The sequence below is a fragment of the Scyliorhinus torazame genome, chromosome 12 (genome assembly GCF_047496885.1).
Source record: "Scyliorhinus torazame isolate Kashiwa2021f chromosome 12, sScyTor2.1, whole genome shotgun sequence".
Classification (NCBI taxonomy): Eukaryota; Metazoa; Chordata; class Chondrichthyes; order Carcharhiniformes; family Scyliorhinidae; genus Scyliorhinus; species Scyliorhinus torazame.
The window spans coordinates 16,354,819-16,369,996 of record NC_092718.1 but is presented as its reverse complement, the minus strand read 5'-3'; positions in this window follow the sequence as shown (position 1 = coordinate 16,369,996).

The following is a 15,178-nucleotide window of genomic DNA, read 5'->3' as shown; positions in this document are numbered from 1 at the left end:
TTGGTGACGCCGAAGGGAACCCTGAGGAAGTGATAGAGGCGGCCATCTGCCTCGAAGGCAGTGTATTGGCGGTCCTCCGGGCGGATAGGGAGCTGGTGGTATGCAGACTTCAAGTCGACTGTAGAGAAGACTCGATACTGCGCAATCTGATTGACCATGTCAGATGTGCAAGTGAGGGGTACGCATCGAGCTGCATGTGCCGGTTGATGGTCTGACAGTGATCGATGACCATCCGGTGCTACTCCCCAGTCTTGACGACCACCACTTGGGCTCTCCAGGGGCTGTTACTAGCCTCAATGATCCCTTCTCGCAGGAGACGCTGGACCTCCGACCTGATGAAGGTCCTGTCCTGGGCACTGTAGCGTCTGCTCCTGGTAGCGACGAGCTTACAGTCAGTGAGGTTTGCGAAGAGGGAGGGTGGGGCGACCTTAAGGGTCGCGAGGCTACAGACGGTGACGGGGAGGCAGGGGTACTTTGAACTTTAAGGTAAGGCTTTGGAGGTTGCACTGGAAGTCGAGCCCCAGTAATAGGGCAGCGCAGAGAAGGGGGAGGACGTAGAGCCTAAAGTTAGTGTACTCTACGCCTTGCACAGTGAGGGTCGCAACACAGTAACCCCAGATTTCCACTGAGTGGGATCCGGAAGCCAGTGAGATTTTCTGGGTCGAGGGTAGGGTGGGGAGGGAGCAGCGCCTTACCGTGTCCGGGTGAATGAAGCTGTCTGTGCTCCCGGAGTCGAAGAGGCAGGCCGTCTCGTGCCCGTTGATCCGGACAGTCAGCGTGGACTTCGCGAGGTTGTGCGGCCGGGACTGGTCGAGTGTGAAGGAGGCGAGTGTCGGAAGGCGGTCAGTAGTCCGGTTGGAGGTAGCGGTGGCCAGCGTACGGTGGGTGTGCAGGGCTCCCCGGAGGCTGCGGAGTGGTCCCAAGATGGCGGCCCCCATGAGTCGCACATGGCGGTGAGGTGTAAGATGGCATCCAAGATGGCGCCCCCCCCCCCAGGTCGCACATGGCGGGTGGCGCGGCAGCTGGGGGCAGCCCCGACAGGCAGCAGGCAGCGCTGCTGGGCTTAGAAGATTTAGAGGGGGGGGTCGGGCCTGGCAGGCTTTTACGAAGTGGCCGTTCTTCCCACAGCCGGTACAGGTTGCGTTCCGTGCCGGGCAGCGTTGTCGGGGGTGATTACTCTGGCCGCAGAAGTAGCACTTCGGGCCTCCGGCGTTGGCGGGCCGCTGCGCGGCGCAGGCTTGCGTCGCACCCGGGTCGGTTGATGGCTGCGCTCACGAGGCCCACGAGGGTGCCGTGCGGTCGGAGGTGTAGGCCCCCATGTTCTGGGAGGCCACCTCCAGTGAGTTGGAGAGTTGTACATTCTCTGGGGGGCCAAGTGTCCCCCCTTCTAATAATCGCTGCCGGATATAGTTCGACATAGGCGTCTCTGATCAGCAGCTCCGCGTGCTGGGTAGCCGATATCGCCCGGCAATCACAGTTCCGGCAGAGGATGCGCAAGGCACACAGGAATTCCGCGAGTGATTCCCCAGGGCGTTGGCGTCGCGTGGCGAGGAGGTGCCTAGCATATACCTGGTTAATGGATTTCGCGTAATGTCCCTTTAGCAGCATTATCGCCTCTGCATACGAGGGTGCGCCCCTGATGAGGTTAAAGACTCTTGGGTTCACCTGTGCGTGGAGGACCTGCTTCTTCTGGAGGTCTGTGAAGTCTTCATTGAAGGATGCGAGGTACGCCTCGAAGCAGCTTAGCCAGTGTTCAAAGGTCTCTGTAACGTCGGCTGCTTGTGGGTCTAGTTGCAAGCGATCAGGCTTGAGTGAGGAGTTCATCTTGAGTGAAGAGTCCATCTTTAGGAGTTTAGTGTATTAAATTGATACACCATCAATAATAGACGACGAATGATTAACATAACTGAGGCTTTAATGCACTAAACAGCAAGCCACCTGCCTCTGGACCCGAACTGGGTCCGGAGGCGGAGACTTGCCACTTTTATACAGAAGCCCGAGGGGAGGAGCCACAGGCGGATCCAGCCGGGACAAGCCCAGGCATGTACAACACAGCACAGTGAATATAATACAATGACGTGGTTTACCACAACCTCAAACCTGATGATTCCTCTTTCTCCTCTCTCTAATCAAAAACAATGAGGCCAACTATTGTCCCAGCTGACATTGCCTGACCCAGTATAGGACTGAGCGTTAAACCTTGTCTAAAGGACTCCGCGCAGCAACATAAAGAGCGCAATCTTCCCAAAAGGGACGAAGATTCCCAAGCGAGCACTTTTAGCCGCGTGTGTCCCGGCCCTCGCAGTGCCGAGAACCACATATCTATTCAACGCTACTCCCGTTGAAGAAGGGGCCTAAACGGGGAGCGCACGGCCGAGGCCGCACATAGCCCCGTTTTTCACAATGGTGAGCTCTGCTTGCCGGAAATCCCCATTGTAGCGAGAGAGCAGGACGTCCCGATCTCCGAGGCCCACAGAAAGAATCCCCAAACTCCCCCCAGCCTGAACACAACGTGGGAGGGCCCCCGGTGACCCCCCCGCCCCCCCGCCCCCCGTACCCCCCAACACCCATGGTGGGAAACTCCGGCCCACATGCACGTTCACAGGAAATGCCAGGATGGCATTGCCCAGGTAGCACCTGGGCTACCTGGGCAATGCCAAGCTGGCACACATATGGCACTGGCAGGCTGGTACTGCCAGGGTTCCCAGGTGGCACCTGCAGTGCCAGGGCTCGCTAAGTTGCCCCTTAATTGAATTGAATTGAAAAACAAATCTACACCACGTTGATTCCGTTTCAGAATGACTTTAACCCGAGTTTGTGGCATAAAATGTGACTCAATGTCACCCTGACAGATTAGAGGATGGACTCTGGACGAGGGTGTGGGGGAGGGGAGAGAGAAAGGAGGGGGGGGGGGAGGGAGGGGCGTTGAAAGAGAGACTGGGAAACTCAAAAAATGCGTGGCAGCGTGAGGGAGAGGGAGAGAAGCAGAGGGAGAGGGGGTGGGGGGGGTGGGAAGAGTGAGAGGAAACGAGAAAGTGTGATGGAGAGAATGCCTCAGAGTGAAAAGATAAGGCTCAGGAAACATGGTACCGCGGGAAAGTGTGTGCGGAAAAGTATACGATAGGAGCAGGCGGAGAATCGTCTCTGTGAGCTAAAAGAAGCCCAGGGTGACTGTGGTAGTGTGTGATAAAAGCAGAGAGATAATGTGCGGGTAGTAATCCCAGGAGTCTCAAATACTGTGTGACGGAAAGAGAGCAGAATCTGTGAGGGAGAGGTGGGCTGCTTCCTGGAGTCACTGCTGTTGACACCGAGGAGAGGGTTTCTAGTCGGAATCAATGTGGCAAATTTACATTGGTGAAATAAGATTAAATGCTGGAAGCACTCAGCATGTCAGGGGGCATGAGTGGGGAGAACAGACGAGGCGATGGTTGAGGCATGGGCCCTTGAGGAAGGTTAACGAGGGCAGGATTCAGCAGTTCCAGCACAGGATGTAAACCAGCATGAAAACAGTTTAAATGCCAGAGATTCGCTGGCCCCTGGTCGGTTGGACTGGGCAGGTCTGCATCAAACTGGTTGAAACCAGTTTGTCGTAAGCTTCAGGGACAATGGAAGCTGGGCAACACCCTGTGACTGAGCAAAATCTTCAGGGACATTGGTTAACCCTTTCTCTCCTGCAGATCTGCAAAGCCATGACAGTGACAGAAATGAAACGTGGAGCTGGAGTGCGTGGGAAATGGATTAGGATTTAATAGTCGGAATGATTTCCGGAGGGCAGACCGTCTGCTCATTTTTCCGCAACTCCAGTCTTGTGTTTTCCTCTTCAGCTGCTCGCAGGACCTTCCTGTTCCAGCTGCAATGAGAATCGGGGCGGCTTCCCCCGCTGCCTCCTTCCTATCTGCTTGAAGGAAACACAAGCCCGCCCGCCCGCTGTCCCGCCAGTCTCGAGCACCACCGCCATCACCACCGGAGATGCAGCGGCTATGCCGTCGGCTGTGGCACAGAACGCTGAGCAGGGGACCCTCATCTGGGCGAGCGGGTGAACTGCAAAGGCAGGGCAGGGATGGGACCGCAACCTGTGGTCTCGGAAAACGCTCTGTATCAAACCCCGCTCAAAACGGAGTTAGGCAAAAGGAATTAAGCCCAATTAAACATGTCAGGGGCGGAGAAGGTGCAATTGGTTAATGGCGAGAGCCAATAATTGATGACATTGGAGCAGCCGCCTGTTTAACAATTGCTGTCGCAATTTCACACCCCTTGTTCCATATCCATCTTCCCACTTCACTCCACCTCCCCACCAGTCCCTTCTACAACCTCAGCACCTCCCAAAGCCTTAGACAGTTGATGATAGTACTTTTTGAAGTGTAGTCTCTATTATAATGAAGGAAACATAACAATCAATTTGCGCAAAGCAAGATCCCACATATAGTAATGAGATAATGGCCAGATAATCCTTTTTTTATATATAAACTCCATCTGGCCCATAAATAGGAGATTGGGATGTGCTGAGAAAGATTGGCCCAGACACGTAAAGCCTCTAAACATCTTATTTAATCCTCAGTTGAGTTTCAAGCTCCATATTGCAAAATTTCCAAACATTTTTTGCCTCTGCCATTACCTTATCCTGACTACCTCACCTCTACATCTACACTCACTCTCTCCAGTGTCCCCACAGAACGTTAAACTCATTCAAATCCTATGCTATTTGTATCCTGATCCACACGGAGTCTCATTCATGCATCATGCCTCCTCTCCCATTCTCACTGGCCTCTATTATTCTCAAGCCCTCAGCACCTTCAGGTTTCAATTCTTTCTCCTTGGGCCCTAACCAGCTTCACACTGCCCTAAATCCCAGGCTGTGCTAGAGTCCTTTGAGGCTTCCCTTCCGTGCATCCAACTTCACCTTTGGGACCTCCACCCACAAAGAACAAAGAACAATACAGCACAGGAACAGGCCCTTCAGCCCTCCAGGCCTGTACTGGTCATGATACCACCCTTGGCCAAAGCCCTCAGCACTTCCTAGCTCCTCAATCTGAAATTCTCTCTCCTGGGGCGGGATTCTCCCCTACCCAGCGGGGCGGGGGGTACCGGCGGGATGGATTTCTCCGCACCTTTAGGGGCCAAGCCCTCACCTTTAGGGGCTAGGCCCGCGCCGGAGTGGTTGCCGTCCCGCCGGCTGGCGTGGAAGGCCTTTGGCGGAGGTCCACGCATGCGCGAGAGCATCAGTGGCTGCTGACGTCATCCCCACGCATGCGCAGGGGGGGGGGGGGTCACTTCCGCGTCGGCCATCGCGGAGGCAGTGGCCGGCGCGGAGGGGAAAGGGTGCCTCCACGGTCCAGGCCCACCCGCGGATCGGTGGGCCCCGATCGTGGGTCAGGCCACCGTGGGGGCACCCTCCCGGAGCCTAGATCGCCCCCCCCCCCCCAGGACCCCGGAGCCCGCTCGCGCCGCCTGGTCCCGCCGGTAAGGGAGGTGGTTTAATTTGCGCCGGCGGGACCGGCATTACAGCAGCGGGACTTCGGCCCATCGCGGGCCGGAGAATCGCCTGGGGGGGGGGGCCCGCCGACCGGCGCGGCCCGATTCCCGCCCCCGGTGCCAGGGAATTCGGCGGCCGGCAGGGGGCGGGTTTCATGCCGCGCCCCCCCCCCCCCATCCCCCCGGCGATTCTCCAACCCAGCGGGGGGCCAGAGAATCCCGCCCCAGACCTTTCAGGACTTTTCAAAACCCATATTTGCAATTCACTGCTCTCCTCCCTCTACGGAGCTGCAACCCTCCACTTTGGGAATCCCTACTCCAAAAGCATCTCCCACTTGCTCTCCCTCCCCTTGTCTTCAATGGTGTCTTCATCCAGGCTTTGGTCATTACCCTGAAACTGCCCCACTGTGCCTCCTCCTCTCTGGAGCCTCTTCCAGTCCTCCAACCCTATGAGATATCTGCACTCCTCCTATTCTGGCCACTTGTGCATCCCCAGTTCTCAACATCTGTCAGCTGTACTTTCAGCTGCCTGGAACCTGAGCTTCAGAATTGCTTCCCTCTCTGTTGTCTATATGGACTTCAGAAAAGCCTTTGACAAGGTGCCTCATGGCAGACTGGTACAAAAGTTGAAGTCACACGGGATCAGAGATGAGGCGGTAAGTAGGATACAGAACTGGCTCGGTCACAGAAGGCAGAGGGTAGCAGGAGAAGGGTGTTTTTCTGAATGGAAGGTTGTGACTAGTGGTGTTTCACAGGGACCGGTGCTGGGGCCTCTGTTGTTTGTAGTGTACATAAACCATTTGGAGGAAAATGTAGCCGGTCTGATTAGTAAGTTTGCGGATGACACCAAGGTTGGTGGAGTGGCAGATAGTGTTGAGGATTGTCAGAATGTACAGCAGGACATAGATAGGTTGGAGACTTGGGCAGAGAAATGGCAAATGGAGTTTAATCCAGACAAATGTTCGGTAGGTCTAACATGGAGGGGAAATATATGAGGATAGAGTGGATGGGCAGGCACTCTTTCCCAGGGTGGAGGGGTCAGTCACTAAGGGGGCCGTAGGTTTAAGGTCCGTGGGGCAAAGTCTAGAGGAGATGTGTGAGGCAGGTTTTTTATGCAGATGGTGGTGAGTGCCTGGAACGTTGCCAGGGGAGGTTGTGGAAGCAGATACATTAACAGCGTTCAAAAGGCATCTTGACAAACACATGGATAGGATGGGTATAGAGGGATACGGCACAAGGAAGTGCTGAGGGATTTTGGCCAAGGGTGGTATCATGACCGGAACAGGCTTGGAGGGCCGAAGGGCCTGTTCCTGTGCTGTATTGTTCTTTGTTCTCAATCGCTCCACTCTTCTTAGCCCTAAAGGCCGACCTTTCTGGGCGGCACGATGGCGCAGTGGTTAGCACTGTCCAAGGAGGCTTTGCTATGATGGAGGTGCTATATAAATGCAAGTTGTTGTTGCTGCCTTTTTCTTTCTGAAGCACATTGCGGGTGTGGGGGTTCTACATGGAAGGGTTTGTACCAGGGCATCACATCTTTTCCAATAGTGACAGCAGAAATAACAAACAGGAAGCAACCATCTCATTGTGGCTGCATTGCCACCCCCATGGCCGGCGGCACTGCCAGTTCTCCGGACCCGAGGCATTGGGATATTTATTCCACCAATGTGAAATTGCCAGACTGTCGGCCTGTAATAGGCCAGGGGCACCACCTAGTGGGTGTGTGGGAGGGTGCCGCCAGCCCCTTCAATTCCACGCTCTGCCCATTGCAGTTCCAGTCAAACAAATAGAATTTATTATAAAATTGTTTTTTTCGTTTCCTCATTTTCTTTCTCTTCCTCTCATAGCCCCTCTCACTGCCCCCCCCATAACACCCCCTCCCCTTTCTCTCACTCTCCAACTCCCCTCTCCCTCACACCACCCTCACACAATCCCCTCAAAAACTCCTCACACACATCACAAACCACCCCTCGCAGGGGCCCTCACATTCTCCCCTCACACATCCCTCAAACCCCTCCCTCACCCACCGCCCCTCCCCCTCCCTCCCCCACCACCCCTCCCCTCCCTCACACACCACCCCTCCCCCTCCCTCCCCACCATCCCTCCCCCTCCCTCCCCACCATCCCTCCCCCTCCCTCCCCACCACCCCTCCCCTTCACTCACCCACCACCCCTCCCCTCCCACCACCCCTCCCTCTCCCACCACCCCTCCCCTCCCTGACCCACCACCCCTCCCTCTCCCACCATCCCTCCCCCTCCTTCCCCACCATCCCTCCCCCTCCCTCCCCACCATCCCTCCCCCCCCACCACCCACCACCCCTCCCCTCCCTCACCCACCACCCCTCCCCTCCCCCTCCCACCACCCCTCCCCTCCCCCTCCCACCACCCCTCCCCTCCCTCACCCACCACCCCTCCCCCTCCCTCACCCACCAGCCCTCCCCTCCCTCACCCACCACCCCTCCCCTCCCCTCCCTCTCCCACCACCCCTCCCCTCCCCTTCCTCACCCCTCCCCTCCCCTCCCTCACCCACCTCCCCTCCCTCCCTCACCCACCACCCCTCCCCTCCCCTCCCTCACCCACCACCCCTCCCCTCCCCTCCCTCACCCACCACCCCTCCCCTCCCCTCCCTCTCCCACCACCCCTCCCTCCGTCACCCATCATCCCTCCCCTCCCCCGCCCACCACACCTCCCCTCTCTCTCCTGCAACCCTCCTTCACATCTTTCAGACACACCCTCCCAAATCCTCTCTCCCCCGCACCTTCTCCCCTCGCCCAGACACCCCTTCTCCTCTCACACACACTCTCTCCCCCCTCTCAACACCCCCTCCCCCCCACATTCCCTCCCGCTCTCTCGCTCACACACATCATCCCGCTCTATGTCACAGCCCCTGCTCCCTCTCTTATGCTCCCTCCCTCTCTTTCACACTCCGCTCACAGCCCCTCCCCCTCCCCCTCCTGCACCCTCCCTCACACATGCCCTTCCCCTCCCTCACACATCCTTATCCTCGCTCTCAACCCCCTCACCCTTTCTCTCTCCCCACTCCTCCCTCTCTCTCACTCCCCCCTCTCTCTCACTCCCCCCTCTCTCTCAACTCCTCTCTCTCACTGCCTCTCTCTCTCTCACTCACCCTCTCTCTCACTCCCCCTCTTGTCATAATATACACACAAGTATATGATGGTGCACAGGCAGTGAGTGACACAAAGGATGACCAATGAACATACAGAACACAGCAGCCAATCACCAGACCGGACACGGCCACAATATAATCAGAGGGCACTACTTTTACCGTGCTCTCGGGATGCAGCTTCTGAGACAGTCAGAACCCATGAGCAGCAACTAGAACATACACCATGTGGTAGTAAGATAGTCTGGGCAGGTTAGCCTCAGGTCTCCAGTCAACTCAGCATAGTGTCAACCCACAGTTCAAGCAGGTTTAATAGTTAAGACAGTAAGAATTCTTACAACACCAGGTTAAAGTCCAACAGGTTTGTTTCAAACACTAGCTTTCGGAGCACTGCTCCTTCCTCAGGTGAATGAAGAGGTGAATGAATCTGCCTCCTCTCTTACTCCCCCTCTCTCTCACTCCCCCCTCTCTCACGCACACACACTCTCTCACACCCCCTCTTTCACCCCCCTCCCCCTCTCTCCCCACCCTCTCCCCCCTCCCCCCTCTGTCTGATCCCCCCCTCCCCCTCTCACTCACCCCCCCTCCCCCTCTCACTCACTCCCCCCCTATCCCCTCTCTCTCACTCCCCCTCCTCTCTTACTCCCCCTCTCTCTCACTCCCCCCTCTCTCACACACACTCTCTCACACCCCCTCTTTCACCCCCCTCCCCCTCTCTCTCACACCCTCTCCCCCTCTCTCTCACTCCCCCCTACCCCCTCTGCCTCACTCGCCCCTCTCCCTCACTCCCCCCTCCCCCTCTCCCTCGCTCCCCCCTCCCACCTCTCCCTCACTCTCCCCTCCCCCCTCTTCCTCACTCCCCCCCTCTCTCACACACACCCTCTCTCACACCCCCTCTTTCACCCCCCCCTCCCCCTCTCTCTCACACCTTCTCACTCACTCCCCCCCACCCCCTCTCCCTCACTCGCCCCTCTCCCTCACTCCCCCCTCCCCCTCTCCCTCACTCCCCCCTCCCACCTCTCCCTCACTCCCCCCTCTTCCTCACTCCCCCCTCTCTCTCACTCCCCCCCCCCCCTCTCTGCTGCCTCACGGCAGCGAGGTCTGTTTTTGAAAACTCACCAATCCTTATTAAACACACACATACATTTATCCACTGAGATCTTGGACCTCTATTCTGTAGGGTTTTAGTTACTCTTAACAAAATGCGAGACCCTCCATGCTGACAAAGTTTCACTTATGCAGGAGTTTAATTTCTTCCACTCTTGTTTCATTGCTTCAATTCTCTTGACCGTGTTTCAGAGCAAGAGGATTATTCTAATTGCCATTTTTCGGAATTCTAAGTTCTGTTCCTGGTTGTCCCTTTCAGTTGCAATCTGAAATTAAGGATAAGTACCCTTTCTGGGCCCTATCCAAGGCTAGCTAAGGCACTATCTTCCTGTTTTAGTTAAGGGTCGATTGGTTATTGGTCTCTAAAGATTCTAGGCGTCCCCTATTTCTCTAGGATTTAACCTCACAATCTGCCTTACTCTAAGGATGATTTATTTTTTGGCCTCCCTTTACCAGTAATGGATGCAAGATTTTTAGTGCTGTCACCAAGATGTCTTGCAGACCTTTTCTCAGGGTCAGTATCTTCTAGTCTGCTGATTTCACACCCAACCTGAGTTTTATGTCCCCTCGATCCACAGAATATCCTTACAAAAGTCAATCACACATGACTTTCCAGACTAAACTCGGCAGGTAAAGTCTGACTCACACATAGACCAGAAACTTCTAATATTCTTGCCTTTGTGCCGGTTAGAAACTTCTAATATTCCGACCGTTTCTTGGGAACTAGAAACGTCTAATATTCTAGCCCCCACTCTAGCCCCCATTCTGCTCAACTAGAAACTTCTAATATTCTAGCCTCGCTTTAACTAGAAACTTCTAATATTCTAGTCCTCCACGCTGGATGCCATGGAGAAAGCAAAACAACCCGCTAGGCGTAATTAACACGGTTTTAATAAAACGTTGGGCGCCATGTTTTTGAAAACTCACCACTATTCTTAGAATTCCCCCTATAGCAAAAAGGGCCGACATTCTAAATGGTGATCAGGGATTCTCACTCCCTGACTCCGATGCAAGCTTCAGTGGGTGCTATTCAGGTCAAACTATGTTTTCAAGTTATCCCCCGGTATAACCCATACCTTCACCAAAGATTTCATCTACTTACCACTTAGTAGCATCAATCCTGGGTCCCGCATTGCTAAGTAAGTAAAGTAGACTTTGGAATAACCACTATTTCAGGTTAAATTAAGTTATTTTATTATTATATTTTTTCTTTTAAAAGCTGCAATTACTGTCTTTTAAGGAAGGTAAAAAGATATTGCTTCTGGATCCTTCTGGTTGGTTGAAGGGACCTTCAGGCCCAACTTGACAATCAATCTTCTTTAAAATCTGGTCTTCTTTAGATGCATTCGCTGATGAGCTCGGTTGCTGTGTCCTATCTTTCCCATGTACCGAGCTGTGAGAGCTGGCTCTGCTGACTGTCTCTGAGCTGACTCTGAGCTGAATCTGCCTACTCTTTAAATTCTAGTCTTCTTTAGATGTATTAGCTACTTTAGCTCTGCTGCTTTGCCCTGTCCCTTTCCCATTGCCGAGCTGACTGTAATCTGACTCTAGCTGCTTGTTCCTTCTCTGCTTCTCTCTCTCTCCCTCTGAGTTCTGGTTCTCGTTGCCCTGGTCTCTAGGTTTATATTCTCTTTCTAACAGTTATGTTTTTATTTTAAAGTAACATTTTTTCACTTTGATTGTAAAAAGTATCTTTGATCTAAACATTCTAATCCAACTAAGTATTCATTTTGACATGACTTCATCTCATTGATCTGATTACAGTGTTTCCTTTGTGATGTTCAAAATGCTTTGACTTCAAGAGGTGTTACTTTTAATTCCTATCATTTCTATAGTTTTATTTTCCAATTGTGTCCTCAGATCATAATTTTGACTTTGATTTTGGCTTTGAATTATGTTTCTTGTAGACTGATAGTCTCCAGTTTTCTTTAATTTACCTGGTATTAGCAAATTTTCACACCTAGAATTATCACCAAATTCAACTGAACCTCATCCATTCTTTTCCAGCTGCTGACTAAGATAGTTAATTTCAATGAAGGTGTGAGCCATTGTTTTTGGCTTCATTCAAAATCCTGTTTGTCTTGTTTGCTAAGCCTGCTTGACCAAGGCTTATCTGCATTTTACAATCCAATCCTGGCAGCTGCTGTTAACCCTTTGTGGGATCTTTCCCTGTATCCTCTCATGTTTCTCTCAGACCAGATATTGCCAGACTTCCATGATTCAAATGACACATCCTTCCATATTTTCAATAACAGGTCCCGGGTCTGGGTCACTGTCCGTGTGGAGTTTGCACATTCTCCACGTGTCTGCGTGGGTTTCACCCCGTACAACCCAAAAGATGTGCCGGGTAGAGGTGGGTTGGCCGTGGTAAATTGCCCCTCAGTTGGGCAAAAAAATTAATTGGGTAGTCTAAAAAACATTGTAAAAGGTGGGTGCATATGATCCCATGGCACTATTGTGGAGACGCGGAGGAGCATTCTCCACAGCATCCTAGACCAGTATTTATCCCTGGCCCCTAAGCACATTATCTGGTGGTTATTGCTGTTAGTTGGAGCTTGCTTAGGATGCTGGACCCGAGGACAGGTGGGACAGAAGGATATTCTGAGATGCAATAGGTTGAGAGGAAGTTCATGTGGAACATATACACTGGGATAGACCAGTTGGGCCGAATGGCCTGTTTCTGTAATGCAAATTCTTTAAACCAGGCTGTGCGATAACTCGGGTTTCAGCAGGGAGGCACAAAAATCTATAACATTAATACAAAATAGCAGGGATAAAGTCGAGTAATTCCAATTCAACTCGTAATTCTTGAGTATTGTGCGTTTTTAAAATGAATATACAAATTGTTCAGCTTAATGGCCTATGAATCATATTCCACATAATTAAAGTTATTGGTTGCCTTCAATAAGTGAGCGATCAGATACTCAACATTAAAGACGCATATCAGTGGGGATCAGGAGTAAGCCAATCAGCCACTCGAGTCTATTTAATTCGATCGTGGTTAAGCTGCAGCACAACACCGGGGTGGATTCCCCGCCTCCTTAGCCATGGATTTCTCGGCACTGTGCCGTTGCTGGCAGCGGGATTTTCCGTTCCCGCCACTGACCAATGGGAGCTCTGGTTTATCGTCTTACTACACAAGTAGCCACCCCACGTTGCCGGGAAACCCGAGGGCGGGGGGATTGCGCTGCCGGCAGAATGGGCAATCCCCGCCGGCGGAAATTCACACCATCTTCCTCTCCAACACTTCAAAACACTTCATTGGCCGTGAAGCAATTTGAGACGTGCCAAAGTTGTGAAAGGTGCTATATGAAATGAAATGAAATGAAGTCATGAGAATGTCGCTTTAAGAAACGGTTAGCTGCTCATGTTACTGCAGTGATGTCAGAGTGTGGGTGGAGCTGAGCTCTGGTTCTGCTTTTTAGTTTACTTTGAGAAAAAGCTTGGGTGTGTCTGGGTTTTCCAGTGAGCTGCAGCTGAAGTTAAACAAAGAGCTGTCCTGTTGATCTCTGCCATCCAAAGACTATCTCTAGGTCATTTGGTGAATTCAGAATTATAAATGTTCTCAATCGTGAATGTGAACCTAATGTGCTCCTGTTTAAAGGTTTGTTAAGTCTTTTGGATGTTAAAAGGACAGCTTAAAGGATTACTTAGTGTTGTATTCTTTGGGGGTTATTTTTAAATTAATGGATTCACTGTTTGTTTTAAAAAGGTTAACTTGAGTTCATAGAATAAACATTGTTTTGTTTAAAAAACACTGGTCCATTACTGCTGTTGCTCTTATTTGCCTTAGTTTTATTAGCTCGAATTCTGTCACCTTTGCTCACGAGTCGCCAGGTATCTTTCTGATACCGCCACGTGGTTCAAGCTCAAGTAATGATTAATAATGCAGCACACCGCTTAGTAAAAGTTAAATCAACGATCATTTATTATATACAGCAATAAATACTTATGCAATAATCCTACTTCTAGACTATTACCTACCACTAAAGGCCAATACTTAACTTTGGTGATGGCCCACCAGGTCAGGGAAACGAATGGTCTATCGAATTGGGTCTGGCCTGCGGGATTCAAAAAGGCTGGTACGGGTCGATAGTCTGGAACACCTATCTGGTAGCGATCACTGTAGTAACACTTACTTGTTTCTTCGTCGAAGGGCCTCGAAGGTTGCGAGTAGGAGAAGAAGGGTCGATCTGAACTTGGCCCCTATTCTTATAGTTCCCAGGGGCTTCCCGCCTCTCATGGCGGACCTCGTACCTGGTTCCAAGTGATTGGACTTGGTCCCAATCACTTGGTTCGATATGCTCCAATAATGGGGCGATTCCTTGATCGGGGGGTGGTCGTCCACCTTTCTTTGTCTCAGCCACTGCTGGCGCCGGAAAGTCTGGATCGGCTTTATGTTGCTAATGTGTAGCAATTGTTCCCGGGGGTGGCTGCTTAGTATGCAGATGGCTGGGTTGATGTGCTGTTAATGGTTGCAGGTATCGGTCTGAGCCCATTTCCCCAGAGCCGAATACACTGTTTTGCCTGCAGCTGTCCGTTTGAGTCCTGTTGGCTGATTTTCCCATCAGCCTCTTTCGTTCGCCATTTTAGATCGGGGTTTGACCATTTTACTCGGGAATCAGCCATTTTAGGTGGCTACACTGCTGTACCACACCTGTAGAGTGGGCCGTGTGCTCCCCATACCACAATCTATTAAATGTTGTGGGTCAGGTGAACTCCATGATACACTTTGGGGTTCTCTAAACCCTGCCCCATAACATATATAAATGCAAGTCTTTGTGTTCAGCGAAAATAGCAGTCGCCGTAACTCTCAGAAACCAACAGCTAATTTTAAGCTGTCATGATTGGATTTGAGTGAGAGAGCAACTTCAGTAAATATACAGCAAGTCAGACAGTAACTACGGAGAGACAAACAGAGTTAACGAAACAAGTACATAGAACATAGAACATTACAGCGCAGTACAGGCCATTCGGCCCTCGATGTTGCGCCGACCTGTGAAACCACTCTAAAGCCCATCTACACTATTCCCTTATTGTCCATATGTGTATCCAATGACCATTTGAATGCCCTTAGTGTTGGCGAGTCCACTACTGTTGCAGGCAGGGCATTCCACGCCCTTACTACTCTCTGAGTAAAGAACCTACCTCTGACATCTGTCTTATATCTATCTCCCCTCAATTTAAAGCTATGTCCCCTCGTGCTAGACATCACCATCCGAGGAAAAAGGCTCTCACTGTTCTCCCTATCCAATCCTTTGATCATCTTGTATGCCTCAATTAAGTCACCACTTAACCTTCTTCTCTCTAACGAAAACAGCCTCAAGTGCCTCAGCCTTTCCTCATAAGATCTTCCCTCCATGCCAGGCAACATTCTGGTAAATCTCCTCTGCACCCTTTCCAATGTTTCCACATCCTTCCGATAATGCGGCGACCAGAATTGCACGCAATACTCCAAATGCGGCCGCACCAGACTTTT